Genomic DNA, 6,000 nt, shown 5'->3' on the forward strand with positions numbered 1-6,000 from the left:
CATACGCTTAGTACCTCAGAATAAATTATGTTGATGAGGAAAACGCATCTTCCTCAGTCTTTGGCAGAGTTGTCCTCTGCACTCTGGAGAAAGAGAAATGAATCTGAGTTTTCTAGATTTCAGTATCTGTTTGAATCTGCTGACCGTAACATTTATATTCTTACTGGACAAAATAAAAAAATAAAATGAGAGAATAATGAATCCACAGACGTTATTTTCGTGTACATTATTACATTTGGCTAATTAATGTTTGTTCACATTCCGCATCAAAAGTGAGAAGAAAGCCAAAATGGGGGAGAAGCGTTCATCCAGATCGAAACGTGCAATTGCAGAATAAAAGGGACTGTCGTAAGGTTCTCACTATTTGCAACTAATGAGAATATTTTCAAGTATTCCTTCGGTGCCCATTGCCTAATTATCAACACCATCTCTTTGCCGATTGCCACTAGAAACAAAATCTTACATGCTCACTGCAGGGAAAGTGCTAAAAAGGGACACACATTGCTCATGCCTCAGCGACTATTATCGTTTTATTCGCAAGTATAGTTGTTTCTTCTGTTGTTTATTCGCTAAATGGAAGAGGCTTCAAGGTCTCTTTTTGAATTGTTACATCAAACCGCGTGCCATTGTTTACATCTTCGACTTAAAGTAAAACATACTATATAGGCCGACGTAATCAGCCCTTAAAGCAGTCGGAAAAAAAGATCGGTCAAGCACCGGGGGGGAGTCCTCCCCTGATCTGGAAATAACTGAACAACAAAGTAGCAGGATGGCTTTAGCGTCAAAATTAGTTGTTCTGTGTAGATCCTGCAACAAATATACCTCAAAAATGATTTAGAACATTGTGCATAATACAGATGATGTGAATTTGAAGTTAGTGTACGCAATGTCTTCAATAGGAAAAGGAAAAAAGGCTGCTCAAACGGTTTGTGGTTTGCTGACCCTTTCTCCTCCTCCCAATAGGTTCAGCAAGTACATAAAAATACTTTTACATGCCTTGACGGTTGTGTCTAAAGCATCTATGAAATGTACAGTAGAAGAAACTGTAAATATTAGTGGAACCAGGGACATTGGTGTTACACTTGATGGGACATGGCAATGTAGAGAACATCGTTCTTTGAAAGGTGTTGTAAGTGCTACTTCTCTGGAGAATGGAAATGTTGTTGATGCTGAGTGCTTATCTAAGTGCTGCCATACCTGCCATGGTAACACTTAAGGACATATTGAACAGCAGTGTTCTAAGAATTATGAGGTTACAGTGGAGGTATGGCGTGTTATGGAACTCTAAAAACATTTCAGAGCTCGGTGCCCATTTATAACGTTAGATATACAAAGTACCTAAGCGTTGGAGACTCTAAAGTTTTCAATAAAATTAATGAGTTCAATGTTTATGGTGATACCTTTTTAACAAAACTGGAGTGTTGTCGGCATGTGCAAAAGATGATGGGTGCTTGATTGAGGTAGCTGCGAAGAGTAATGAAAGGAAAGTTGCCATCTGATGGAAAATCTCTGTCTGCCCAAGGTAGATTGACAGAAACTGAAATAGATCTCCTTTAGGGTTATTATGGACTGGCCATGAGACGAACTGCACCTCTGAATGATGTTACAGCAATGAGAAAAGCTGTATGGGTCACCTACTATCATAAGTTGTCCACAGATGACCACCCTGTTCACGGACTTTGTCCTAAAGGAACAGAGCTTGGTGTGGTTTCCAAACAGCAAAAGAAAGTGTTCAAATATACCATCATAAGCCTTCTCTTCCTGAGCCTGTTATGAATGAAATGAACCAATTTTTAGAGACCTGAGTGAGCCTGTTTTGCTTAGTAAATGTCTTCATAAGGACACTCAGAATTTACAAATTAAGGTTTCAACCATTGCATGTGGGAAATATTATCCAAGAATGTTTTTGTTGGACAAAATACATTAAAAATTAGTGTACTAGATGCAGTGATATGTTTCAATGATAGAGTGATAGCAAGGTTGCAAGTCCTGAGAATCTTGGGGATAAAATGTGTCTCTAATATGGAAGATCAATTTGCTTGTTTGTGACAGACAATGGTTGCATGAAGCTGAAAGATTCGCTCTTCAAGTTGCCAAAAAAAAGCAAGAATTGCTAAAATAATGCCAAGAGGAAGCTTGAAGACAAAGAACTGCTGCAGGATGAAGACTATGCTTCAGGAATGTTCTGAGGCACATTGTAATTGGACTCATATCTTCATTCACAATTTCCTGCAAGTTGTATTTTTCAGAATTCAGGTACAAATATTTCCTAAAGTTCATAAAGCATTGCTCTAATTTTTTCTATACCTTGCAATAGTCCATACTTATGGAGTAGACTTAAGCTTTATTGCAAAATCAACTAAATTGTAGAAAATATAACATTTTTATTAGGGGAGAATTATAAAATTTAAAATGTAATATGTGATATTTTTATCCTTGTAATGTACATGATAGTTGGAATTAAATGGGTCTAGTACTTCAGCCATCATGTCATGCACATCTGGTAAAAATTTGGTCTCCTTGAGGAAGCATTTTGGAAAAAAATTCACCAATTTCTTTGTAATTTTTTTAATAAGCCTAAGGAGATTCAAAAATATCCAAAATACTTCTTATTTGTATAGAAAGTGTGCTGCATTACCTGATTTCAACAAAAAATCTGTAAAACAGATACATTATAAACAGTGCTTGAAAGAAATAAGTTCTGATTTTTACATAATACTGAGCTGGAACAGTACACTGTATCCATAAATACGCCACTCTCTCCTTGCTTCCGATATGAACCGACAACTATCGCACCGAATATAGAGTTCGCTTCAACCAATGCCAAAAGTACTATGGATAAGCAGCCTTTGCATTTAAAAAAAGAGATCCACATTTTTCACGACAACGTATCCTTATACATTTCGCATGAATAGCAGCACAATAATTAGGAAAACCTCAAAGAGTGTAGTAGGTAATCTGGGAATTCGAGGTCCTTCCTGCAGCTTGTGAAACACTCTTTTGTATTTTTCAGTAATTCAATAGCTTTCGATATATCTGTAAGCATTCTGACCGTATTTTCGTCTTCGCTTATTTCAACCAGCGCGTCATAGACTTAAGAGGAGCGACTGCATCAACCCTTCTTTCCCATCTTGTTGTATTCATTAGCTTCAACGTTAGGGTAGATATCTAATGGCATGCAAAATTTCCCAGCATCGTGTAGATGTAGAACAGAAATCACAAATTTTTCTCACTAAACAAAAGAATGAAACTGCATATTCTGATACCTTTGCAGCATTTTTCACAACTCCATTTAGGGAATGATTACTGCAGGGAACATAAAATGTTTAGGATTTTTATTTAAAATCTGCCTTGGCAGTCCTATGTCCTTGTCTTCATAGCCTTGCACCCTCACGTTCTCCAAAGTTATTTTCATTTTCTCTAACTGTTTTAAGACTACCTTTGTAAGCCCCTAATCAGATGTATCTCTTACAGATACAAAGCCAAGAAAACGTTCACTAAAATTTATATCACAAGTATTAACACCAGTAGCATTCACATTAATGAAACGCATTATCATTGTCATTTGCTGAACACCAGAAGTAAATGGCGTGTAGTGCAAAATTGTATTATAATATTCAGCAGCTTTCATTAAAGACGATATTTTATTTTTAATTTTTTGATGGAGAACGTGAATTATTTCATTTTGTATGTTTTTCCCCTGATAATGACGAGGCTCATTTTCAGCACGAATTAGTCTCCTTATGTATTCTCCTAGAGCTGAATCAAATTTTCTAAATTTTTCGAGGAACTTTAAAAAATCCCATTGTTGTGAGCAAACGGTTTGTCCGAAGTTCCTTCTAAAGGAAGACACCGTCTAGCTAATAAATGAATAATTACAATAAGACGTTTGATAGCACCCTTCCAATGTCAGGTTTCCGCAGTGAATATCTGCGGAGTTCCTGCATCGACAGCTCCGCCAGATTTTAATCTTCTGAAGAGATCCGCCCAGTCTTCGTGCAATTCTAAGCGCACTTGAGACCTAGCCTAATGTCTCGAAAATGAGCCGCCAGTTACTGTAACCACCTGGAGTGAGTGATATTTTAATATTAGAAAGGAGTTTGCAGTATAAACAATAAACAGCATATGCAGTTTTTAAATAAACTAACAATTTTCTCTCAACAATGTCACCATTGCGTGAACTGTTGCTGTAATTTTTGGAAGTAAGGCGTCGATTAGAATCAGCCTTAGGACAACTGTGAAATTCAATTATTTGTTCTGGAGGGGCTCTTTTCGGTAAAGTTTTCACAACAAAATCATCTGTGTTGTAGGCCATTTTGCGTTGTCTGAATCAACTAAGCAACTTGATGTGCAGTCGCTAGAGTGAGCTGGATTAGTCTCACATTCATTAGAGAGCTCACACACAATGTCTAGTTTACCCTGTGACGTTGAGCGTACATCTTCACATACCGAAGGTTTATCCTGATTTATATCTGCGTCTGCGTTCATGCGTGGATCATCTTGATCAAAACTTTCTTCTGATTCGCAATGTAGCCTAATAAAAACAAGTCACGTCACTGTGTGAAAGACTTTTCACATTATATCACTAATCCCTGGATACATTCAAGTGAAAATGGTTCAAATGGCTCTGAACACTATGGGACTTAACATCTGAGGTCATCAGTCCCTTAGAACTTAGAACTACTTAAACCTAACTAAACTAAGGACATCACACACATCCATGCCCGAGGCAGGATTCCAACCTGCGACCGTAGCGATCGCGCCGTTCCAGACTGAAGCGCCTAGAACAGCTCGGCCACACCGGCCGGCTCATTAAGGTCATTGTACAAATACTAGCCTTTAACACAAACGTTGTTGTCTTTACTGTACAGCCCACAACAGGAATGATAACTGTTGTGCGAAGTCGATAGATAAAACAAAGTGTGTGGCAAATGACATAATTATAACTATTGTGCGAAGTCGATAGATAAAAAAAAGTGTGTGACAAATGTCATAATTATGTTCGTAACAACCACACCATGTATCCATACTAATACTATAAATGCGAAAGTTACTTTGTCTATTACGCTTTCACGACTAAACCGCTGGACCGATTTTGATGAAATTTGGTACGGAGATAGCTTGAACGCCGAGGAAGAACAGAGGCCAATTGAGAAAGAGTGTAGTACAACATATTTATTTATTTATGACTGAAGTATGGAACAATAATAACTCTCTGAAAAAGTTATTTACTCTATGGCTTTTGAACTTACTAATATATTTGTGATAGTTGTGAAAATGCGTTTATTACTACATACATTTTACATAATAAGATTCATCGCAATAAATACAATGCTTATACAGTCCACTTCGTGTTTAATCCAGACATACTAAGTCAGTCACAAACCTGTCGCATTTTAGACGCCGAGTCTCACGCGTGTCGTATAGCTTCTGGGACACGTGAACTCACAAGACGGTCATTTAAAGACTGTTCGACAAATACAGAGCCGTGAAACCTTTACCTGTGGAATGTGGTAGGCATTTGGTGAGGCTTGATTTGATTATGATCAATGAATTGATTATGATAATCATAAATTAATCATCTTAGGGGGATGGATAAAAAACGTAAGCGCTATAATGCATTGAAATTGAAGTAATAAACGATTGGTATGTGTTGCTATGGTGGCAAAATCTCACATCCAGAAGTAGGCGAGCCAGTAAACTGTACATCTGTACGAATGTAATGAATTGAGACATTTTTTAAATATAATGGGAAAATATAATGCATGGTTTTAGATCCAACATCCAGCAAAATAGCCTAAACACATTCATTATGTACCTACATACCGGCACTACATAATTTTTTATACATACGGCTTTACACCACTATATATAGAGACATTTATACGTTACTAGCTTAGTTGCTCACTATCATTGATCATATTAAAAATAGTGATATGCGAGCGCAGTCGCGGGGAATAGCTAGTAGGCCTATATTAGCGACACAAACCACAGTTGGTT

The sequence above is a fragment of the Schistocerca gregaria genome, chromosome 3, assembly GCF_023897955.1.
Source record: "Schistocerca gregaria isolate iqSchGreg1 chromosome 3, iqSchGreg1.2, whole genome shotgun sequence".
Classification (NCBI taxonomy): Eukaryota; Metazoa; Arthropoda; class Insecta; order Orthoptera; family Acrididae; genus Schistocerca; species Schistocerca gregaria.